Genomic DNA, 24,644 nt, shown 5'->3' on the forward strand with positions numbered 1-24,644 from the left:
GTCCAGTGCACCAGAACAAGACAGCGAGGACAACTGCTGGCTATTTCCCAGGGACAGACCCCAAATAAGGGAGCCTTTGAGCAGCGAGACTTGGCTTATGCACAAGGAGGCACCTCTATTCTACCCCCCAGTTCTCTGGAGCTTATAGCTAGCCCCCAAAACTGCCCTACTGGCTGATTTTTTCCGGCTTATTCTCAGGCCAAAGGTGAGGTGTGCAAGGGATGAGGAAGGCTACAGCTGCTCTGGGAGATACACTGTCTCTGGTAGGTATATAGTGCCCATCATTGTAATATGTGAGCACCTCACAGTCTTCAGTGCATTTATCCACACAGCAGCCCTGTGAGATAGGGAAGTGCTATTACAGTAGCCCCATTTTACAGATGGGAACTGAGGCCCAAGGCTCCATGCTGTCTGTGATGGAGCAGAGACTTAAACCCAAATCTCAGATTAGTGCCCGAATCTCTGGGCCACCCTTGCTCTCCCTGTATGCTGCGATTCATTGAATTTATTGGTCCAGATAGTGACCAGTTCCATACGTGCAACCTTATCTCATTCACTACATGAATCTCAAAGTAGAATTCTCTGGCCTGTGTTATGCAGGAAGTCAGACTAGATAATCGCAGTGGTCCTTTCTGGCCTTAAAATGTACAAATCTCGGCTTGTTTGCAGTTGGTTAATAATGGAGACAGCTTATCCTGAGTGAGCAAAAATAAAAGCTATTGTAATTAGCCCTAGTCGAATAATGATTTTGCCAAACAAACTATGTACATATCGGTGGGAAAGAATAATAAAAGATTTATGTTTGATAGATGTGGCTGAATAGCGACAACAAAAACTGATTCTCTGGATAATTTTTCAGTAACTGATAGGGAAAAAATAACAAATGGATTATTTGTGGCTATTATTCAACCTGTTCCAGCTGTGACTGAAGGAAAATAGCATAGTGGGTGTGTGCATTTGCTGCTATGAAATAGGCAGAGGGTGGTTATCCAGATGAATTCAAAGAAGGTGCAGTTCAGCCCTATAAAAAGAGGGCCAGCCAAAGATTAGGTATAATTTACATCCCTTTGATGCCCCATGATGTGATATTAATTGGGATGTAAGTGGTGCATACACCCTGCATGGGGATGAATTTCATTTCTAGTGGCTTTGCAACCTGCATGTTCTGTTTGCCATGCTCTATCTGACATACCCAAGGAATGCTGTGTACAGTATATTTTTGTTTCCCATCACTGATAATTGCCGAGCGTATGTGTTTCCCCTGCCTACGCTCAATTATTTTGGGTTTCTCTTTTGTGTCTCTGCCCCCAGCAAGAGCACTGTGGGTCTGTATTCCTCTATTTAATAGGGGATCTGAGTGGTATCACACAGAGCCTGGGTTTCTGAAAAGTGAAGCAGGGCCAGGGTCCCCTAGTGCAGATACAATACATAGCAGCAGAGCCTGCAGTTCCTATTGTAAATCCAATATAAACCTTCCATGAAATGGGCCTTTTACACTTCTATCCTTTAAAAGAGAAAGGAATTTAGAGAGCCTACTTAAATGGAGTGAAACGCTGTGGGAAAAGACGATGGATTCCACCAGTATTTTGGTTCTCTTATACTCTTATACTGCTTTCACACCGGTGCAATTCTATTGACTTCATTGGAGTCAACTCCAGATTTGCCCTGCTGGAAGCAGCATAAGAATATGGCCCACTCATCTGCTAAACCAGGAATTCCCAAACTTAGCTAGTGCAGGTCACATTTCAATGCAGAGCTTGTCTTGTGGCCACTTCCCTATCATAGAATCATAGAATCATAGAATATCAGGGTTGGAAGGGACCTCAGGAGGTCATCTAGTCCAACCCCCTGCTCAAAGCAGGACCTAATCCCAACTAAATCATCCCAGCCAGGGCTTTGTCAAGCCTGACCTTAAAAACCTCTAAGGAAGGAGATTCCACCACCTCCCTAGGTAACCCATTCCAGTGCTTCACCACCTTCCTAGTGAAAAAGTTTTTTCTAATATCCAACGTATACCTCTCCCACTGCAACTTGAGACCATTGCTTCTTGTTCTGTCATCTGCTACCACTGAGAACAGTCTAGATCCATCCTCTTTGGAACCCCCTTTCAGGTAGTTGAAAGCAGCTATCAAATCCCCCCTCATTCTTCTCTTCTGGAGACTAAACAATCCCAGTTCCCTCAGCCTCTCCTCATAAGTCATGTGCTCCAGCCCCCTTATCATTTTTGTTGCCCTTCGCTGGACTCTTTCCAATTTTTCCACATCCTTCTTGTAGTGTGGGGCCCAAAACTGGACACAGTACTCCAGGTGAGGCCTCACCAGTGTCGAATAGAGGGGAACGATCACGTCCCTCAATCTGCTGGCAATGCCCCTACTTATACAGCCCAAAATGCCGTTAGCCTTCTTGGCAACAAGGGCACACTGTTGACTCATATCCAGCTTCTCATCCACTGTAACCCCTAGGTCGTTTTCTGCAGAACTGCTGCCTAGCCACTTGGTCCCTAGTCTGTAACAGTGAATGGGATTCTTCCGTCCTAAGTGCAGGACTCTGCACTTGTCCTTGTTGAACCTCATCAGGTTTCTTTTGGCCCAATCCTCCTCTTGAAACCGGCTGCCAACTAGGCATGGAGCCCTTGATCACTGCCCGTTGAGCTGACGATCTAGCCAGCTTTCTATCCACCTTATAGTCCATTCATCCAGCCCATACTTCTTTAACTTGCTGGCAAGAATACTGTGGGAGACCGTATCAAAAGCTTTGCTAAAGTCAAGGAATAACACATCCACTGCTTTCCCCTCATCCACAGACCCAGTTATCTCCTCATAGAAGGCAATTAGATTAGTCAGGAATGACTTGCCCTTGGTGAATCCATGCTGACTGTTCCTGATCACTTTCCTCTCCTCTAAGTGCTTCAGAATTGATTCCTTGAGGACATGCTCCATAATTTTTCCAGGGACTGAGATCATCTCACGAGATCCTGACAGTGCAGCGACTGCCTGCACAGAAAGGAATATTAGGAAGGAGTTTCATGTCTTTGTCATTGTCTTCTAATGAAATTTAGCAGCTGGAGAAAAGATGGAAGAGCCAGCACTATGTGATCAGCCAGGCAGCCAGCTCTCAGCAGCACACCAGCCAGTGCTCCAGGGAGAGGAGTTCAGATATCTCTGGGATAAACACCACACTGGGGCCAGCCATCTAAAATTAAACTCTATAATTCCTTCTTCCAAGAGTGGAGAGCACCCCGATCAGGTAGGTTGGGATGGAGCTTGCTCCCCATTCTCTCCTCTACTGGGTGAAACGCCATGAGGGGACAACAGCCAAGGAGCTCTGCATAGACAATGAGCCTCTGTGCAAAGGGCCCTGACCTCCATAAGCATCCAGAGAGCAGCATGGAACTGGAGACCCACCAATTAAGGGACCTTTACAGTCCTCAGGACACAGAGCCCAGCTCTTGATGGAATCCTTTGGAGGCAAGACCCTGAGCCAAATCTCACAGGCCTTCCTGCTTCCTACTGACATTTTTACTGCATGTGGAAGAAATATTTCCATTTAGTCAGATGCCTCTTGCTTCATCATTTGTTGCTCACAACGTTTGTCTCTTTGGCACAAATTCTGTACAGAGTGGCACAGATTGGTGGGGTGTGCCCAATGTGACCTGGAGATCATATAAGATTTAACAGACTATATTCTTCTAGGCTACTGCTCTGGCAGTTAATAATATTCTAACCTCACAATGGCACATAAGTTGAAAATTGACTATTGTCATGATTTGACACAAATATGTGGGTGTTTCCAGTTACTGAGTATTTCACAATGTATCAAACAATAGTAGTATCTTTGCAATAAGGTATGTCAGTGAGGCACCACTGATAGTGACATGGGACCTGATGCAAAGCCCAGTGTAGTCAGTGGAAAGGCCAATGGGCTCTGAATGAGACCAACAGGAGTGAATGTCGTATGATTATGAGCCTTTACGTAGTCACACACAAATATGCTACATTTGTTGCAATTGTTATTTTAATGTAACAAAACCTCCGTAATTAAAATGATTGGCTAGGATTTTCAAAGTTGCATAAGGGATTGGCACATCTAACTCCCACACACATACCTGGGCGCTGAGCATCCAAATCCCAGGCAGCATAGATGCACTCCCCCATAGGAAATGAGACACCAATTTGTCTCTCACTCATCTTACTGCACCTTATCTCCCTCCAGTAATAGAAAGCACAATACTTCTGTGTTCAAATTAAATTTGTGCATCACCCATTATACACATACACACAATCTGCCTTCTGCTATGTCAGTCTGTAGTTAAAATTGAGGTTTCCTAGACAAAGGAAAGGGCAGTCCTTATCCCTCAAACAGGAAGAGAACATTTCCATACCTCTCCAAAAATGATTGGTGGTGTTCACAGTCACAGAGCATTACCCACCTCTGAGCAGAGTGGAAGCTCCCAGCAGTGCAATGGAAATTGGGCATTTGCTATACTCCCTAAAGCATACTTCATTGAATATTAATACATGTACAATAGAACTGCAGAGTTATGAACATCAGAGTTATGAACTGACTGGTCAACCACACACCTCATTTGCACCGGAAGTACTCAATCAGGCAGCAGCAAAGACAACAACAGCCCTAAATAAATAAATAAATAAATAAATAAGCAAATCCAACACAGTACCATGTTAAACGTAAACTACTAATAAAAAGGGAAAGTTTAAAAAAAGATTTGACAAGCTAAGAAACTGTTTCTGTGCTTGTTTCATTAAATTAAGATGATTAAAAGCAGCATCTTTTTCTGCTTAGTAAAGTTTCAAAGCTGTATTAAGTCAATGTTCAGTTGTAAACTTTTCAAAGAACACCCAGAACGTTTTGTTCAGAGTTACGAACAACCTCCATAACTCTGTGTTCATAAATCTGAGGTTCTACTGTAAATGTAACATTCTAGAGCTCAACTTATTTTTCTGTCATGATTTAAAAAACCAAATATGTTGAACACCAGAAGAGAAAACGTGTCTCTTGCTCACAGGTTGGAAATGAAGTTTGTCTTTGACGTTGACCTAGGATTTACTTACTACATAACCAAGGATGTAGCTCAATAGTAAAGCTGGTTCAAAACTGACAGAGGCGCTCTGGTGCTGTGATTCCAATAGGATTGCACAGAAGCCTGTGTGAACTGGGCCGTTCTCAAAAACTACAATGATGGGTGTCAGCATAAGAATATAGAGAGAGTAGAGAGAGAGAGAGAGAGACCTGGAAAATCCAGACAGTGTACAGGAAAAATGATTTTACATGGAAGTTAATATAAGCAGGAGGTGGAGCAGTAAGCTGTAAAGGGAAGTCACACAGAACAGGGCCTGGGGAATTTTTCCATTGACTTCAATCACCTTTGGATCAGGTTCTAGGAACATAGTACGAGCCTTGGAGCTCCCTGCTGTGGGATAATTCACATTTGTGACTATGGGAGAATTAAATGCAGACCCTTTTTAAAGTGATTTCAATTTGGGATTTTCTATTTCATTCTTCTAGGGTTTAATAGCTCAGATGAGAGAGCAGAGATTTACTGTCTCTATCAAAAATCACCAAGGCGTTTTTGGTCTCAGGCTCATTACACACCAGCTCAGCCTGCCCTGACATGGCCGGAGGGCTGTGCCATGAAGCAGATGGTGAGAGAAAGGAGCTGTAATGGGTCTGCAGGCGGAGGCGAGGATGGGAGAGCCACCACCACCTGAGGGTGTACCTGCTGGGACTGAGCTAATTCCTGAAACGGCCAGCAGGAGGCGCCAGTGTGGTGAGAGACCCTGTGACACCTCCCAACATGCATTGCTTTTATTTCTTCTTTTCAGTGATTGATACGGTGCCTGTTGCTGAGCCCGTAGGCCCTTCATATAGAAATTAAAACCTTAAATTATGTGAGCTGCCCCTCACAATGGGTGGCACTGCAGGCACCCCAACTGAGACAACTACTGTTGTTCTCAATGGAAAAACAGAGAGAACTTACTGCCCTTCATAGCAGCAACTCTTCAGAGGTGTCTGAGGGTTAGAGAAAACCCAAGGCAGCTTGGAGAAAAGCCCTAACATTAGAATCTGGAAGCATAACCAGTGAGTGTGATGGACAAGAACTTACGTGGTCAGAACTGAGTAGAACAGGGCTTCACAGGGACAGGTCTGTTGGCAGGCTGGCGTGTTCTGATGGATCCAGTTGTACTGCTCACTTCTCTACAGTAGATCATTCTTGCTCTCACAGGCATGCACCATTTGGCTCCCACGGTCAGCAAGGGAGCTGCCACCGACACAGGTTTTCTGCTTGCTCTGAGTCCCAGAACGATGCTTGAGCTGGCCAGAAAGTGGGGGCTTTTCCCTGCAGAAAATTTAGATAGAAAAAAATTATTGTTTTCATCGAAATTTTTAGCTGAGAATTTTGGCATTTCAGTGAAAAGACAAAAAATGTTTTGGTTTTTGGCTGAAAAGTTTTTGCCTTTTGCATTTTCAGTGAACAAATCAAACACTTGTGAGGGAAGCAGACATGTTCGGCACAAATTGAATTTAGTCAAAAACCCAATTGCCCATTTAAAAGAAGGGTTTCAATGGAAAATGTCCCACATCCCCAGATGAGACAGCAGGTGAGAGAGCAAGAGGATGCCTGCTAAACCACAGTGACCAGAAAACAATCCCAAGTGAATGTCACTTGTGCTCATAGAATCATAAAATATCAAGGTTGGAAGGGATCTCAGGAGATCATCTAGTCCAACCCCCTGTTCAGAGAAGGACCAATCCCCAGACAGATTTTTGCCCCAGATCCCAAAATGGCCCCCTCAAGGATTAAACTCACAATGGTGGGTTTAGCAGGCCAATGCTCAAACCACTGAGTTATCCGTCCCCCCGCCCCAATCAGCTTTGAAATGGGTTACTTCCTGGGAGTTGAGCTGACTGAGCCAAACCAAAGGCCAGAGTTTCTCTTCTGCTAACTCCCTTACGTGTGTAGCAGTTGTTTCTTTGGCCCCATGCCCATCCTCCCAGGGACCCTACCTTCACTGCTCTGTGAAGCTCTACAGGGTAGTTCCCCTTTGGGTTGCTGGAGACAGAGCTGGGGTGGAGCAGAGGCCTAGCCACACTGCATGGCTCTGTCTCCCACTCACCACCCAGGCCTCTGCAGAGAAATTCCCTCTTCAGAGTGCTGGCAGCTGCCGGCGGGAGACGCAGCCATGGGCCATGCGGCCATACCCCAGCACTGTAACCACAGCATGCCCAGCAATTCCTGGCCCCAAGCATGGAAAGGGTGGGGGTTGATACCAGCACCCCCATCACCTTTAGAGTCATCCCAATTTACTTTACATGCAGTGAAAGAGCTATTTAAACACCAGCATCCCAGGCACACCTTCCCCTTCAGAACAGTGGGCTCCATTCAGAGTCGGTGTGTGACAGGGTGTGAGTTAAACCCAGGGGTGAAAGTAAGTTAAAGGACTTAACGGTATGCCAGAGTCCTGAGCAGGAGCATGGCCTCAACCGGAAGAGGCGGGGCCTTTAAATCAAGATTTAAAGGCCCCAGGGCTCTAGTTGCAGCTGGGAGCCCCGGGGCCTTTAAATCACCCCCAGAGCTACCAGCTGCAGAGGCGGCTGGGAGTCCCTGGGTGATTTAAAGGGCCCGGGACTCTGGCCACCGCTACTGTAGCAGAGCCCTAGGCCCTTTAAACCACTGCCCGAGCCCGGCTGCCAGAGCCCCGGGGTAGCGGTGGCAGGGCTCCAGCGGTGATATAAAGGGCCCGGAGCTCCCCGCAGCAGCTGCCCCGGGCCCTTTAAATCACCGCCAGAGCCCTGCCACCGCTACCCCAGGGCTACGGCAGCAGGACTCGGGAGGTGATTTAAAGGGCCCGGGGCTCCAGCTGCTGCGGGGAGCCCCGGGCCCTTTAAATCGACAGCCTGGGGAAGCTGGTCCGGTCTGGCATGGCGTACCGGCAAGAGCCATACTGGACCATACCAACTTACTTTCACCTCTGGTTAAACCAGACTCACCTACACCTGACCTACATCCACTCTCCCTGTGTGGGGAAACCTATGTCCATGTCCCTCAGAGACTGGGGAGCTGCCTGGCACCAGTGATCCATGTCTTTGCCTCTGCCCTGCTCTGTGAGGCCTCCTAGCTCATCCTCCTCAATGAAAACACACCCTGGGGGGACTCTCCCCTAGATCACCTCCTCGAGGAGGGGAGAGAAGGGGGTCTGCACCCACCAGAGGCAGCATCCCTTCTCCCCATGGAAAGGCATCTCTCCGTGCAGGGATCAAGGGGGGATAATGTGCCCCAATGGCATAGTGCTACAACACCTGGATACTGCTGAAGAGTGCTGCCAGCGAGTCTTGTACCCATTGTGCTGGGAAAGCTCCTCCATGACACTGAAGGGCAGGCTGGAGGAGCCATGGGAGATCTGTTCACAACTGGTCCTGCCCTGCTGTAATGACAGAAGTTGCTGGCTGTGGTTAGATCTATTAGGAGAGAGGGAAGGAAGCCTGGCTGCAGCATCTGTATTCATCTTGCAGAGCTAAGGCCTACAGAGAACCACAAAAACAGGTGGAAATGGCCATGTAGGTCAACTGGTCCATTCCCGTCACCCCCACCACATGCACAGCTCAGGAGTCAGAACCCTTTTACCCAAAGGACACATCCCACAAAGCCTGTTATGATCTCTGGCTGCGGAGTGACTTACTTTATAGCCTCTTTCCTTTGCTGAATTGATGTGAAGATATTTCTTCTCCATCTCAGCTGCTTCTTGGCCAGTGGCCAGCATGTCTCCCGATGTTGCTGAGCTCCTCAGAGCCAGCCCCAGCTGCACAACAGGGAGAATAAATAAGAGTTTGGAACTCCACCAAGCATTTCAGCAAATTCAAATTTTCTTTCCCCTTTTAAATAATCCCATTAAATTTGCCACCAAACCCCATTTTGTGACATTATAAAAATGTCTGGCCTCATAAATTTGGGCAACACCTAAATGGCAGAGTGCCTCACTCAGAGAGAGAGAGAGAGAGAGAGAGAGAGAGAGCATGAAATCACACCAAACCTCCCATGCTACACACTGCTCCCTAGTCTCACGAACTGGTACTCTACCTCAGAAGCACTGGGGCTATCTGGGAATATACCTGTTATGTCCACAACACACACACATAAATACTCTTTCTGAAAGGCTGCAACCTAACACAACTTTATTTCTTAGAATTCAGAATGAAAAACCCACAAGACCCCAAAACCAGAGAGAGAGAAAACAGGCTGCTACCTAATACAGCAAGGCACAACTCACCCTACCTTGCTTTAAACAACTGGCTTTTCCCAGAATGACATGGATTGCACCATTCACATACTTTGAGGACTGTGACTGGGATTCCCCCTCACACACACTCACTCACTCACTCTTAAATTGATAGCTTGCAATTCCAACAGTCTTGCATACAGCAAAATACTATGGCCTGGATGTATTCCTGCCTGTAGGGTGGGAGTTGGCTGGCAGATTCCATGTCAGCTGCACCTTTCATTTAGTATCAGGGTTAGAAAACTGTTTCTGTTTTCAAGCATTTGAAGCCAGCTACTCACCATTAGTCCCTTTGATTCATTGGCTGTATCAATGACCCTTGGTATCTATGTAGGACCTTGCATTTGAGGCTCTCCATTAAACCCCATGTCATCTTGAGGGGCAGGGACTTGTCATCACCCCCATTTTGCAGATGAAATAACTAAGGCATGGTGGATGGGATTCTTAAAAGCCCTATGCTATCTACTCACTGGGAGTTTTGTCATTGACTTCAGTGGAAGCAGAGATGCAACATCACTGAGTCTGAGAATTCTGGCCAGGGAGGTGAAGGGCCAAACTGAGATGCCTAAAGTTAGGTGCCTAAATCCATATGTGGTGGTAGGACAGGATAGATAGATAACGTGTGTACTGACATGGATAAAGTAAGATTTAATAAAAAGCTTCGCTCAAGACGATATTTCGAGACTCAGTAAATGAAGGCTGCAAGCCCCGCAACCCCGGCCAGAGCCCAGCAACCCCCGTGACCCCGCTACCCCAGCCGGAGCTCAACAGCCCCGCGGCCCCGCTCCCCCAGCCGGAGCCCAGCAACCCCGCGACCCGCTTGCCCAGCGGAGCGCAGCAAGCCCCGCGGCCCTGCTACCCCGGCTGGAGCGCGGCAAGTCCCGCGGCCCCATTCCCCCGGCCGGAGCACTGCAAGCCCGCAACCCCGCTACCCCGGTCGGAGCGCGGCAAGCCCCGCGGCCCCACTACCCTGGCCGGAGCCCAGGAACCCCGCGGCCTCCCTACCCCGTCTGGAGCGCTGCAGGCCCTGCTTCCCCGGCTGGAGCACTGCAAGCCCCGCTGCCCCCCTCCCCACAGCCAAAGCGTCTCAACACTACAGGTAGTATAGAAGTGGTGATATAGGTGCTCATGATGCTGAACAATAAACAGACCACTCTGGGCTTTCCAATCAAATGTCTCCCATTGCACTTGGCACATGGTTCATTGTGATGTGGCGATCAGTAGAATCAGAACATTCAAACCTAGTTACCATCGAATACTAGTTCTTTGCTACGTTCAACCTCCTCTGTCTGCTGCTGTAGGCACACCAGAATGCTGCACCCCAAGAGTCAAGGTATCTCCCCAGAGACACCCCAAATCCCCCCAGTTAGCTGGGCGGGGTCTCCGCGGGGACACACTCATGCTCCCATTTGAACAGACTGGATTAGGTGTGTCTGAACCAATGTAAATAAAATAAGACCCAACCACACCAATCACTATGCATCTAGTCAACCAAACCTGAACCTTTTCCCAGATAGATTCAATTACGTTTGTTTAAGGGATGATATTTTCATGCAGTGATCGGATCACTTGTCTCTGGTGTCCTGGCCAGATTCCAACTCAGATGACGGTTGACATCCTCAGTTCCCCATGCTTTTCCTGGGAGTCTTCTTCACTTCTGGTTCTAAACCCTGGTGTTCTGCTGCTGTGCACTCTGAAGCAACTGCAGTGCTGCACTCCAGCTGTGGCTGCATTTCATAATGAGTTAAATGATTCCCAGTGTGCAAGAGCAGAAATACATTGTTCTCACAGCATTTCTGGCAACCAAGAGGCAGAGATATTAGAACTCCGGTGAGACAGACTGTTCTTGCCAGACTTGGTTTCAGCTTTCTACTTTCTGTGTGCTTGTCTGGACCAAGAACCTTAATAGAATTGCACATTCCAAGTGGGATTCTACCTGCAATCATGCTGTACCACTGTATTATACATTGAGCTCTCGGATCCAGTGAGAAACCTGGCCAAAACTGGCCATCAGGAAGTTTAGACTTGAAATTAAATAAAGGTTTCTAACCATTAGAGGAGTGAAGTTCTGGAACAGCCTTTCAAGGGGAGTAGTGGGGGCAAAAGACATATATGGCTTCAAGACTAAGCTTGATAAGCTTATGGAGGGGATGGTATAATGAGATTGGTCTTTGACTATTAGCGGTAAATATGCTCAATGGCTTGTGATGGGATATTAGATGGGGTGGGATCTGAGTTACTACAGATAATTCTTTCCTGGGTACTGGCTGGTGAGTCTTGCCCACATGCTCAGGGTTTAACTGATCGCCATATTTGGGGTCGGGAAGGAATTTTTCTCCAGGGCAGATGGGCAGAGGCCCTAGGGGTTTTTCGCCTTCCTCTGCAGCATGGGGCACAGGTCACTTGCTGGAAGATTCTCTGCACTTTGAAGTCTTTAAAGCATGATTTGAGGACTTCAATGGCTCAGACATAGGTTAGGGGTTTGATACAGGAGTGGGTGTGTTGCTGGCCCAAAGGGCCCAAGGAGGCAGCAGCAGGGTTCGTTGCCCGGTGTGCGCCGCACTAATAGACACACCAGGTGTGGAGAAGCAAACCAAGTTTATTTGAGATCTCAAAGTGGTGCAGGGAGACAGGCACGTCTCAAATCAAGCACAGCACATATAAGCAAGTTTTCCCTTTTATATTCCAAGCAGTTTCTGTGCAAGTCTTTGTCTATTTCTCCCCCTACCCCTCCCTTCCAGACAACAGTTACAGCAGGTACACATTGTGCATGTTAGAAACTTTCACTTCGCCTGCTTATCTTTTGGCCTTGCAAGGCCTGTGCAGCAGTCTTCCCCCGTCTTATCACTACGTTTCTGTTAGTGCGAGCAAAACAGCAGCTGTCTGCTAGAAAAAAAGCTGACCATTACATTTCTGCTTCAGCCTGCTTCAGCATATAAGCAGTTAGCATAAAAGTAGGTGAAAGTTCACAAGATGGAGTCACTGTGGTTCACTTAGACCCAGAACAAAGGAGTTTAATTGGCACTTATGGCCTTCCACTCCCCCGAGTTACCTGGTAGCTATGCCTAGTGACACCAACAATCCCTCCTTTGAGAACGCTCAACAAACCTTTGGCAGAGTTTTCTCATAATCTAAAGATAAAATGTGATTAAGCTCCATGTAATTGGGATAATCAATGACAGAATATAAAGGAACCTCTGGGGAATGGGAGGTACAAATCTTACATATGAGCACTTTACAGCAAGCGAGCAAAAGGAAAAGGACAAAACATATCACAACACCTGTGAGCAAGATGCGAACAATGCTTCCCCCTAGTCCCCTTAGACCAGGTAACCAACCCCAAAGGGAATCAAAAATAGTGGGTTCCCCTTCCTGGGCCTTCCACTGATTCAAAGCCTGTTCGTCTGACAAGATATGCTTGTTAATATCCTGTGAAAACTCTAGGAAAAATAAAAGGATCAGGACCATAGGGGGAGGGATAGCTCAGTGGTTTGAGCATTGGCCTGCTAAACCCAGGGTTGTGAGTTCAATCTTTGACGGGGGTTGCTTAGGGATCTGGGGCAAAATCAGTATTTGGTCCCGCTAGTGAAGGCAGGGGGCTGGACTTGATGACCTTTCAAGGTCCCTTCCAGTTCTAGGAGATGAGATATCTCCATTAAAAAAAAAAAAAAAAAAAAAGGTCAGCCTACTGTGAATAGATTAAAACCGATGTTCAGGGAGGGTGCTGTGACTGTTCAGAGATATCACAAAGCATTTCCAACAACCCTTACTGTCTTTTGAATAACAGCTTAAGTCCCAAATCGTCACTGGCAGTTTTCTCTGCAGGTTGGACAATCCACTGTTCAGGAGTGGGTACTGCTTTCAGTTGAGAGTGATGAATCCAGTTCTTTTGTCCTTCGACCTTTGCCGCTGTGTGGGAAAAAAGCAGGATGGTGTGGGGTCCCTTCCACTTCTCTTGGAGAGGTTTGTCCTTCTAGGTCCGTACGAGTACAGAATCGCCTGGCTGCAAGGAGTGGACCGGGGTATCCAGCAGAAGAGGCTGTGAATCTTTGGTGTATCTGTGAAGAGAAGAAAGAACAGCAGACAGAGAGCACATGTACTGAGACAAGAAACCATACCCCATCTCCCACTCTCCTGCCAGAACTGGTGTACCATTCAGAGGCCATGCTCTTCCAAACATAATCTCGAAGGGACTAAGACCTAACCTGCCCTTGGGGAGAGCACGAATGCGGAGTAACACAAGGGGCAAAGCATCAGGACACCTAAGAGAGGCCTTTGAGAGGTGTCGCTTGAGTGTCTGATTTGTGCGTTCCACTACTCCACTGGCTTGTGGTCGCCATGGTGTGTGGAGCGTCCAGGGGATTTGCAGAACACTTGATATCTTTTCAACAACTTGAGATGTGAAATGTGTTCCGTTATCAGATTCCATCCACTGGGGGAGTCTGAAGCGAGGAATGATCTCCTTGACAAACTTAAGAGCCACTGTCTTGGCAGTGTTGTTACGACATGGGAAGGCCTCAGGCCATCCACTGAATCGATCCACCAAGACGAGGAGGTACCTGTACCCTTGGGTCCTGGGAAACTCAGTAAAGTCTATTTGCCACACCAATCCTGGGCCTGGGGTAGGTTCCAGAGTGGCTGGTAACACTGCTACTCCTGGTCGAGGGTTGTTCTTTTGGCAGATTAAACATTCAGCCTGTGCCTGTGATGCTAGGGGTTTAAGTCCAGAGGTTAGAAAATACTTATTCATAAGCTGGGTAAGAGCCTCTCTGCCTGCGTGGGTGGTTTGATGCAGTTTCTGCAACACTGGTCGAATCAGGCCCTTGGGCAGGAGGATTTTTCCCTCTGTGGAATAAAGCCATCCCTCCTTTTCCTGGAGACCAAGCCTGTCAACCAGGTTTCTGTCCTCATGGGAGTACTGAGGAACTGCAAGCTCACCTACTGATGGGATGAGGGCATGCATTTGGGCATTCTCCTCTGTTGGTGATTTCAGGGTAGCAGCACGCTTGGCTTCTCTGTCTGCTCTGGCATTGCCCTTGGTTACATCTTGATCTTCCCTTTGATGGGCTTTGCAATGTACCACCGCTACTGCTGAGGGGAGTTGTACTGCTTCTAACAGCCGGAGAATTTGAGACCCATGCTTAACCGGAGAGCCTTGGGCTGTTAGCATTCCCCTTTGCTTCCACAAACCAGCATGAGCATGCAATACCCCAAAAGCATACTTTGAGTCAGTAAAGATATTAACCCGTTTGTCTTTTGCCAGCTCAAGTGCATGAGTCAGGGCCACTAGTTCAGCAAGTTGGGCAGATGTCCCAGCAAGTAAACTTTCAGCTTCCACAGTATCATGAAGTGTCACAATAGCATAACCCGCCCTCCTTTGCCCATCCACAACAGAACTACTGCCATCAGTATACCATTCCAAGTCAGCATTTGGGAGTGGTTGATCTTTTAAATCTGGGCGACTAGAGTAGTGGGCATCTAAGATTTCCAGACAGTCATGTTCCTGCTTTTCTGTCTCTGGTAGCAGGGTAGCTGGATTAAGGGAGGGACAGGTTTGCAGGGTAACTTCAGGGTTCTCTAACAGTTTTGCCTGGTACCGAGCAACCCGAGCCTGTGTGAGCCAAAGACCACCCTTAGTGTCCAGCAGGGCTTGGACCACATGGGGAATATACACTTGCACAGTTCCTCCCAGTGTCAGTTTTTCAGCTTCCCCAAGCACTAGAGCAGTGGCTGCAACTGCTCGCAAGCATGCTGGCCAACCCTTTGAAACTTGATCCATTTGTTTAGAAAAGTAGGCTACAGGACGTTTCCAGGCACCTAGTAACTGAGTAAGCACTCCCAGGGCTATCCCTTTCCTTTCATGCACATACAGTTGGAATGGCTTAGAGAGATCTGGCAGACCCAGGGCTGGGGCTTCCATCAGCTTCCTTTTCAAGATTTTAAATGCCCTGTCCGCTTCTGGGGACCAGTGAAAGGGGTCATGATCCGCTCCCTTAACACATTCATACAGAGGTTTAGCCCACAGTCCAAACTCTGGGATCCATATTCTGCAAAAACCTGCCAGGCCCAAAAATGCTCTAAGCCGTTTATGGTTGCTAGGGATAGGAACTTGGCAGATAGCCTCCTTTCTGTCATTTGAGAGTCTTCTTTCTCCCTGCCTGATGTGAAATCCCAAATACTGTACTTCAGAGAGTGCAATTTGAGCTTTGCTTCGAGCTACCCTGTATCCTCAGAGTCCAACAAAGTTCAGGAGACTCACAGTAGCTTTAAGACAAGGGATTAGACCCACAGCAGCAATTAGCAAATCATCTACATATTGCAGGAGGAGGGCTTTGTCCGCATTGTCCCACTCCTCCAAGTCTTTGGCCAGAGCCTGTCCGAACAGAGTGGGGGAATTTTTAAATCCCTGGGCCAATACTGTCCAGCAAAGCTGCTTTTTAACCCTTCTGTTATCCTCATTATGCCTTGCAGTATTTTGCAGATCTCACAGTTGCTTGCGCACATTCAGGCCCTCCTTTCTCTTGGTTGTCAGCCAAGTCTTAGCTGTGAACAATATCCTTGGATAGGGCCAGCATGACTGAGCTTGCTAGCTATATTTTCCAGTTAACTTGTTCTGTTCTTTTTCCTTCTCCCTTTCTTGGCTTCTTCTAACTTACAAAGGAACCTTCCACTCTTCACTCATACACCTTTTCCCAACAATGAACACATACACATTGCCATTATACACCCTTCCAGTAACATAACTTCTATACAGAGCTTTGAAGTAACAAACCAGGACGAGCACACTCACTTTTGAGGATTCCACTCGGTACAACCTCTGGTGTCCAATAGCTTTCCTTTTTAAACCTTAAATGCCTTCTCTGTGCTTCCTCCTTAGCCTTAACTATAACCTGATTCCGCTCCACTTCAGACAACAAGGTTCTCATAAGTATATTGCAATCATCCCAGTCAGGCTTATGGCTAGCCAGACACCCTTCAAAGATTGAAATAAACCTGCTTGGATTTGTCGAGAATTCCCCTGCTTCTGCCTTAAAAGCAGCTAGGTGCACTGGATTAAAAGGAACATGAGAGAACACTGACACAATCTGGGCTGCACGCTCCTGTGTTCCTGGACGGGCTACGACATTCTCAGTAATCAACGGATACAATCCCACCGAGGGGGTACTCTCTGGAGCCTGTGGGGGTGCTGGAGCCGAAGGGGATACCGATTCTGCCATTACAACAGTGGGAGGGTTCTGGGGTTTAGCAGCCGTTACTACCGAGTCTGTCGGAGTCAAATGGCACTTGTACAAAATATCAGTCCTATTTCTTAACACCATAAATGTATACACATAGAGATGTTCATTCCATTTACCTGTTCTCTGACAAAACAAAAGCAACTGAAGGATCGTGTTGTAATTAAGTGATCCTTCCGGTGGCCACCTTTTTTGGCATTCTAGCTGATATTGAGGCCAATCAACTGTACAGAACCTTTTCAATTTACTTTTAATCAAGTGGTCTGATCCAAACACTTTCCAGTTCCCCAGAATGCATTCTAAGGGTGTACACTGTACCCTGCCGGCTGTACTCTGTCCCTGCCCCATACTCTAGGGAGACACTGGGCATCCCCAGGTCAAAACAGGTAAAGTCCCCACTGGACTGTTCCTACCTTATCCAAGGGTCTGGTTCTTCACCATCGCCCACAGCTGCTTCTCCACTATCCGTGTGTGTTGCACCTTTGTGCCCTCTGGGGTCGAGCAAACCACGTCTCCACCGAGGCCCCCGATGAAGTCACCAGTGAGCTCTGGGCGTCGGTCATCGTCGTAATCCGTCGGCCGCCAAGAGGGATCCGAGCAAGGCTAAATTTCAGCTTCAAGCGCACCCAGGGATGCCAAAACTGTTGCCGGCCCAAAGGGCCCGAGGAGGCAGCAGCAGGGTTCGTTGCCCGGTGTGCGCCGCACTAATAGACACACCAGGTGTGGAGAAGCAAACCAAGTTTATTTGAGATCTCAAAGTGGTGCAGGGAGACAGGCACGTCTCAAATCAAGCACAGCACATATAAGCAAGTTTTCCCTTTTATATTCCAAGCAGTTTCTGTGCAAGCCTTTGTCTATTTCTCCCCCTATCCCTCCCTTCCAGACAACAGTTACAGAAGGTACACATTGTGCATGTTAGAAACTTTCCCTTCGCCTGCTTATCTTTTGGCCTTGCAAGGCCTGTGCAGCAGTCTTCCCCCGTCTTATCACTACATTTCTGTTAGTGCGAGCAAACAGCAGCTGTCTGCTAGAAAAAAAGCTGACCATTACATTTCTGCTTCAGCCTGCTTCAGCATATAAGCAGTTAGCATAAAAGTAGGTGAAAGTTCACAAGATGGAGTCACTGTGGTTCACTTAGACCCAGAGCAAAGGAGTTTCATTGGCATTTATGGCCTTCCACTCCCCCGAGTTTCCTGGTAGCTATGCCTAGTGACACCAACAAGTGGGTGAGATTCTGTGGCCTGCGTTGTGCAGGAGGTCAGACTAGATGATCATAATGGTCCCTTCTGACCTTAAAGTTTATGATTCAAAGAGCAAAAGAATGCAGGGCTGATGAAAAGGGGAGTGGCAAAGGCATTGTTTAATAAAGACTGACATCCTGAAAGTCAGTCAAAAGATGGTTGTGCAGTTCATCACAAATACATTTCTTTACTGTTGAAAGCAAAAATCCAGCTGAAAAACCTGAGTGCAATTAACATAACTAAGGAGGAAAGCAGGATAAGGAAGCTGGGAACAGATCTCCCTGCATTGCTCTAGAGAGTGTTGTCATCAGGTGTTGCTGACACTGAATTCCAGGCATGGACAGTAAGTGGAGCTGAGCTGAAGTGGAAAAAAGAAGGAGCTGTCTGTTAGACAGTGTGCTGAAAGTGTATTTGCCATGCCTGCATCCCCGCCTTTGCACTCTTACGGACCTGAGCTTGCAAACAGCTTTGGGGAGCATTATAAAGGCACAGGAGCGCCTGAGCTTTCCTTCATTGTATGGGGCAGCAGGCTGTGCAGTTTTGCCTCAACTAACTTAACAAACATCCTCATTGTCCATCCCTGGAAGCAGCACAGCCAGCCAGGAACTGCTTTGGAGAATGAAATTTATTGGCCATTGCATGGATTCTGCTTCCTATTCCCAGCATTAATCTTTCAGAACACAAGGAAAAGACAGGAGGTGCTACAAAGCAGTCAGATCAAAGGAGCTTGCTCTGCTGACCCCTGCATACAGACAGATACGTAGCAGGGATGCTTTCTTGTGCCTAGAGTAGTGGCACATTCCTCAGGAAGGCAGCATGATGGTGGATTCCCTCAGCAAGAGTCAATAATGTGGATAATGCATCCTTACTCATTAATAACATGCTACCCAGGCAGCTGTGCATTCACAGGTGGCTATGTGCAATGGTGTTTAATCCAGACACCAGCAAGGGTGAAGAAGCCGCCTTTGGTCAGATGCTGTTTAATGGTGGTGTAGAAGAAAAGAGCTTTCCAAGAACACTTCCTACCTTTCTGTGTGTACAGTAGATGCAGACTGTTTCTTCGGGGCCTGCTCTTCATTTTATTCTTTCTGATATTACACTATCAATCAATAAAAGGGCACGATCCCACTCTCTGATCAGCAGGGTTCATTTTTCCTCTGACTAGATCTGGGTGAATAACTGATTTTTTTGATTCAGTGGCCACATTGAAAAAAAGTAAATTTAAAAAAATTGTTTTGAGTCGACCCAAACATTTAATTTGAGCCCTCCTCCAGCTGGCCCTGGCAGGAAGAGGAAGGGGAAGGGCCAGAGCCTCTTCCAGGCATGCTGCCTGGTACGCTGCCCCGTGCAGTGCAGCGGCTGCCTGGGAGAGTGCCTGGCTGCAGCGGCAGCAGCCTGCTCCCCACCCAGGCTCAGCTTCTGGTGACAGTGGCTGAGTGAGCTGGAGCCCCCCTGTCCCTCTGGCATGCTCAGAGATGGCTCCTGTCACCAGAAGTCGAGCCTAGGCTACGGCTGCCCCTGCCCCAGCCAAGCTCTCTCGCAACCAGCTACTGTTGCGCACAGAGCAAGCCGTGGGGGCAGAGGAGAGCACGGAGAACCCGGGTTGAGGGCAGGGTGGGGAGGTCACATGGGGAGGTCACATGTCCTTCCCTTTAGCTGGTGTCCCCCCATAGTGTCTATTGAAGGAAGATTTCAAACAAGTGACTTTGCATTGAACAGTCAAAACGTTTTGTTTTGAAAATGTTGAAGTGAAACATTTTGATTTTTGGGGAATTTTTTGCAAAATGTTTCAGTCAACTTGAATGTGCATTTTTTGTAGAAAAAAGGTTTTGACCAAAAAATGTTGCCCTGCTCTCCGTCTGACACCAGGCTCCCTGCATGCACAGAGCTCCCCACTATAGGCTGTACCACTCGGGCCCCATCCATGCACAGTGGTCCCCAGAAGCACTCCAGTGCTCTGTCCTCAGTTGGTGCACTCTTTCAGCTCAGGTCAGACATATTGCTCTGCCTCTGAGTACAGAGCTCAGCTCTGACATTCTATCTCTCAGGGTCAGGCATCATGCCTGGGACTGTCAGATCCTCTCCACTGTCTTCTATAACTATCTCCCAGCAAAAGCTTTACCTCCTTGGTTGTAAAAAGAAAAAAGACATATGTGAAATCGTGGAGAGTGTTGTGAATAAGAAGGGAGGGAACCTCTTTGCAAGATGGTTTAAGTGTGACAATGATCACTCCTCCAACTCCAGCTCAGCCTGGGAAATAAAGCTTTAGTCCCACCACACCACTCCTGAATAGAGCTGGGTGACATTTTTCAGTCAAAACTTTTATTGGAAAAAAAATGCAGATTTGGCAACTCTGAAAAGTTTCATGAATTCCTGTCAGTTTGTCTGAATTGTTCATGTGGGAAGAAAAAAAAAGATACTGAAAAAGTCTAAAAGTTTCATTTTGACAATTTCAAAACTAAATGTTTCCATTTTTCAGTTTGAAACAACTTTTCATTTGGAAATTTCCTTCAATTTTTTTAAACAAACCGGTTAAAAATGCTTGAAATCCAAATAAAACTTTTAGATCAACCCCCAATTTTTTTTTTACATTGTGATTCCCTGAAAATGTCACCAATAAAAATGTTTTCATTTCAACCCCATTCTTTTTTTCAGAATTGTGAGTGAGCTGAAAAAGTCACAGCTCTGTCCCAATAGCCCTCCATATCAGAATGATCCAAAGACACTGCGGGGCCATTTCTTTGGTGACCCTGTATGATGCTGTATGATTGAAACATGACCATTAATATTGCCATTGTTGGACAATTGCGACAAATCTGGTATAAAGTATGCCATGTAAGGTATCAATGGAAAAGTAACAATCTATCAAATAGGATTATCCTATTTGTATGCATGGATCATCTTTGTATCTAAAGTTATGAATATTGACTATGTACCAGTATTTCAAATGTGTTTGCTTCTGGTGTATCCCACAAGGTAGTTTACATCCAGTCTAGCCAGCACATTATAAATAGACCATTCAAGGTGATGGCCCATTAAAGAACACAATGGGCCATAGAAGAAGCTTGTCCTCATCTGGTGAGCCTTTCCGTGGATGCCTTAGCCAAAATATGGATAATGGCTGCTCCTATGAGTTATCAAAGCATATAAGGGCACGTGACTTGCTCATATGACCCCAGTCTCCATCTTGTGCCTGTAATTTTCCCCAAACTAAGATTGAGAGCATTCCCTCCACATGGGAGAAGGTATAAAAACCTGGAAGCATCTCCATTTTGCCTCTTTCCTGCTCTGATCTCTGGACTATGGACTTACACTAAAAGGAGCATTCCAACAAATCAACTGAGGACCTTCCAATCTTTTGGAAGTTGCCAGAGACTTCATAAGCCAGCAGTCTGTAACATCACTGCTACAAACCTGCTACAAGAACTCTGCAATGTTTGTATGTGTTTTCCTTGACCATTTTAACTCTCTCCTTATTCTTTTCTCTTATAAATAAATGTTTAGATACTAGATACTAAAGTGTTCGCAACAGCATGATTATTGGGTAAGATCTGAGTTATATGTTGACCTGGTGATCTGGCTGATCATTTGAGATCAGAAGAACACTTTTTTAATGAAATTCGTTTTCAATAACCACTCATCATAAAGTCTAGTGTCTGAGTGGTGAAACAAGTGCTAATGACACTGTCATTTGGACTTCTTGTTAACCAGTGTGGTGAGACAGAAGTTTACTTTTGGTACTGGATTAATATATCTAATAATAGAATAACCACCAGTTTGGGATGGGTCTGCCCTATTTCTCAGCAGTTCATCCTGAATTTGAGATCCTCAGCTGTGACCCATGGAGGCACGGTGACACCCTATTTCTGTTTTGCCAAGGAGGGTCCCCTCATTGCTAATGATCCCTTCCTTTCTCCAATGAAGTTTCACGGCAACAAAATACTGCCATGCACTACTGATGTGCCTGGCATTCAGTAAGACAGCAGAGTCTGCTCAGCTGGACCCAGCTGAGCACAGGAGAACATCAGCTCAGCAATGTCTATGATTTTAGTATTCATGAAATGATAAACACTTCACCTATATGCATATGACTGAGCCACCTGCCCCCCTCCCAACCTTACCAAGAGGAGGCTTAGCTCAGGGTGAAGTGTGCAGCATATGTGATTTATACGCTTAAAGGGGACAGTCACACTGTGATAATTTGGGGGAATCTGCCTGGATATCTTCAAGAATTCTGGTTAAGGTGATGAAGTTGTTATTATGAAATTGTTGTATGATGGCATGCCTCTAGAACTGTGTAACCCCCATGGCTTACAAGTCTGAACACATGTCTCTGCAAGACCAGGGACAACAGCTGATCAATAAGGACTATCTGTACCTGCAGAGGTCTCACTTGGGAGAGCCAAAGACATCTGAGGGGAAACCAGCACTCTTCACCTTCCCGTTGCAGACTGTGTGGTGTTGGGAGAATGGAAAATTCCCAAACAAGACAAAGAGACAGATGGGACAACGCAGGGCTTTAAAAAAGACACACGCAGAGACACACAGGAAGTTTGGGCAGAAGAGGGGAAGGGGATGGAGCAGCCAAGGTGAGCTAGAGGAGAAAGCCCCATGTTTCAGAGCACACCAGCCATGCACTGCAACAGAAGGACCCTGGATGGCTCCAGATGACCCTGACCACAACCCAGAGAGTGCTCTGGAATGGGGAGGGAACTGAGGCAGGGAAATGCATGTGGGGTTTATTATTTTGGTATAGATTTGTGTATTTCTCATGTGATTAAGAGCAATAATGTGTTCGAGTTCTGTGCATGGTGTGTGTGTGCTGCACACTGCACCCACCATGTGGTCCCCTGCAGAAGTAACCCAGGAGGCTCACATCTTTGGGTGGAGTTTGGGAAGAGGGTGTGTTTAAGCTGGTGGGGTATCCTGGGGGTCAGTGCTGGTCCTGGGTCCTAGGGAAGGCGGGCTGCAAGGCTTCATTTCCATGAAGGGGTAACAGGCTGAGAGTGGGTGCCCATGAAGTGTGCCAGAGAAGCCAGGTCTGCAGCCTGCTGAGGCCCAGGGAAGCTTCAACCACCCAAGGATTGAGTGTCTGGATCTCCTCTCAGCAGCCCGGGGAGCCACCAGCAGACCTGTGACACACAGTGCCCTGGGTGCTGAGCAGAGGCAGGATGCTTGGCTCATCTCTCTGACATGCCTTCTGACTGGCCATCCCTCTGGAGGCTGACACGGCCATAGCAATCGGGGCACTCCCTGATCATGATGAATCCTCTGCTCAGGTAACCTTCCACCCTGCTGCCAGTGCTGGGTCTGTTCAGAATTCCTGCTTCTCCACCTTTGTGAAAGGCATGTGAGTATCTTTTCCTTCAGTTGGGGCTGGGGCTGGTGTCCTAGAGGTCATCATAATTCTGGCCATGGGGGAAATGGCATTCAGATGCCTGCTTCTTGCTTCCTCAGCGGCTGGTGCCGGGAGTGCTGGAAGTAATGAGTGGATGTGTCTCTCGCAACTCAATAGTGCCCCCTGAAGGGGTAGCGTTGCCTGGTTCTAAAGAGTCATGGCCAGTTCCCCTTATTCAGTGGAGGAAGCTCTGTCTCAAGCAGAGACTATCTGAGTAGTCAGGGGAAGGGCCGAACGAAATGCTCCGCTCCTGTCCCCACAGAATGGGATTTAGCTATGGACCCAGTGGCTTTATGCTGGTCATTTCTGAAGGTCAATGGGCCTCAGGGGCCTCAGACACTGAGGCACTTCAGAATATGTCACCTGCCATCTTTCAAAGTAAGCTGTGGTCCCCCAGCAGAAGGGACAAGCATGTGCCCAAGCTGGTGGTGAGTGAGCAGAGAGGATGCTCCAGTACCTGCCGTGATCCCTTAAGCAAGCCCTTGTGCACATGGGCCCCTTGCCTCAGCGAGGCAGAATCTGGCAAAGGAGACATAGCAACAAGTTGCTTATCACAGACAGACCGTGGCTACTTTTCATGCACTATATGTTTCTGAAACAATACATTGTCGGCAACCGAGTGTAAATTCTTACTTGGGCTGTTTCCTTTTGCCAGGCTGTATCTCCCACTCAGTCTCTCTCTAGAGCTCTTTGGATATATGATATAGCTAAAAATCAAACCCACTGGAAAACTATGCCCAGGCCCGGGCAACTGGGAAATGGCTGGAAACAATCACAGTATCAAGTGTTGCAAAGATAAATGCCTCCTTAGCTCGTCCAGCTACAGTGTGTCTCAGAATACTGAGCTCATCCTCTGCCTCATGCTTTTATTCCCTTCAGGCTTCAGCAATAGAATCATAGAATCATAGAATATCAGAATTGGAAGGGACCTCAGGAGGTCATCTAGTCCAACCCCCTGCTCAAAGCAGGACCAATTCCCAGCTAAATCATCCCAGCCAGGGCTTTGTCAAGCCGGGCCTTAAAAACCTCCAAGGAAGGAGACTCCACCACCTCCCTAGGTAACACATTCCAGTGTTTCACCACCCTCCTAGTGAAATAGTTTTTCCTGATATCCAACCTGGACCTCCCCCACTGCAACTTGAGACCATTGCTCCTTGTTCTGTCATCTGCCACCACTGAGAACAGCCGAGCTCCATCCTCTTTGGAACCCCCCTTCAGGTAGTTGAAGGCTGCTATCAAATCCCCCCTCATTCTTCTCTTCTGGAGACTAAACAATCCCAGTTCCCTCAGCCTCTCCTCATAAGTCATGTGCTCCAGACCCCTAATCATTTTTGTTGCCCTCCGCTGGACTTTTTCCAATTTTTCCACATCCTTCTTGTAGTGTGGGGCCCAAAACTGGACACAGTATTCCAGATGAGGCCTCACCAATGTCGAATAAAGGGGAACAATCACGTTCCTCGATCTGCTGGCAATG

At 47.3% G+C, this 24,644-nt stretch overlaps 1 long non-coding RNA gene across 1 annotated transcript in view; it reads right to left on the minus strand.

The window, feature by feature from the left end:
* The window catches only part of LOC135973250 (uncharacterized), a 250,415-nt gene extending 233,013 nt beyond the window's left edge, over positions 1 to 17,402 (minus strand). Inside the window, exon 1 of the long non-coding RNA XR_010590050.1 lies at positions 13,067 to 17,402. This is a non-coding gene — a long non-coding RNA (uncharacterized LOC135973250). The remainder of the gene's footprint in view (positions 1 to 13,066) is intronic.
* Between the last annotated feature and the right edge of the window lie 7,242 nt (positions 17,403 to 24,644).

The sequence above is a fragment of the Chrysemys picta genome, chromosome 8 (assembly GCF_011386835.1).
Source record: "Chrysemys picta bellii isolate R12L10 chromosome 8, ASM1138683v2, whole genome shotgun sequence".
NCBI classification, from domain to species: Eukaryota; Metazoa; Chordata; order Testudines; family Emydidae; genus Chrysemys; species Chrysemys picta.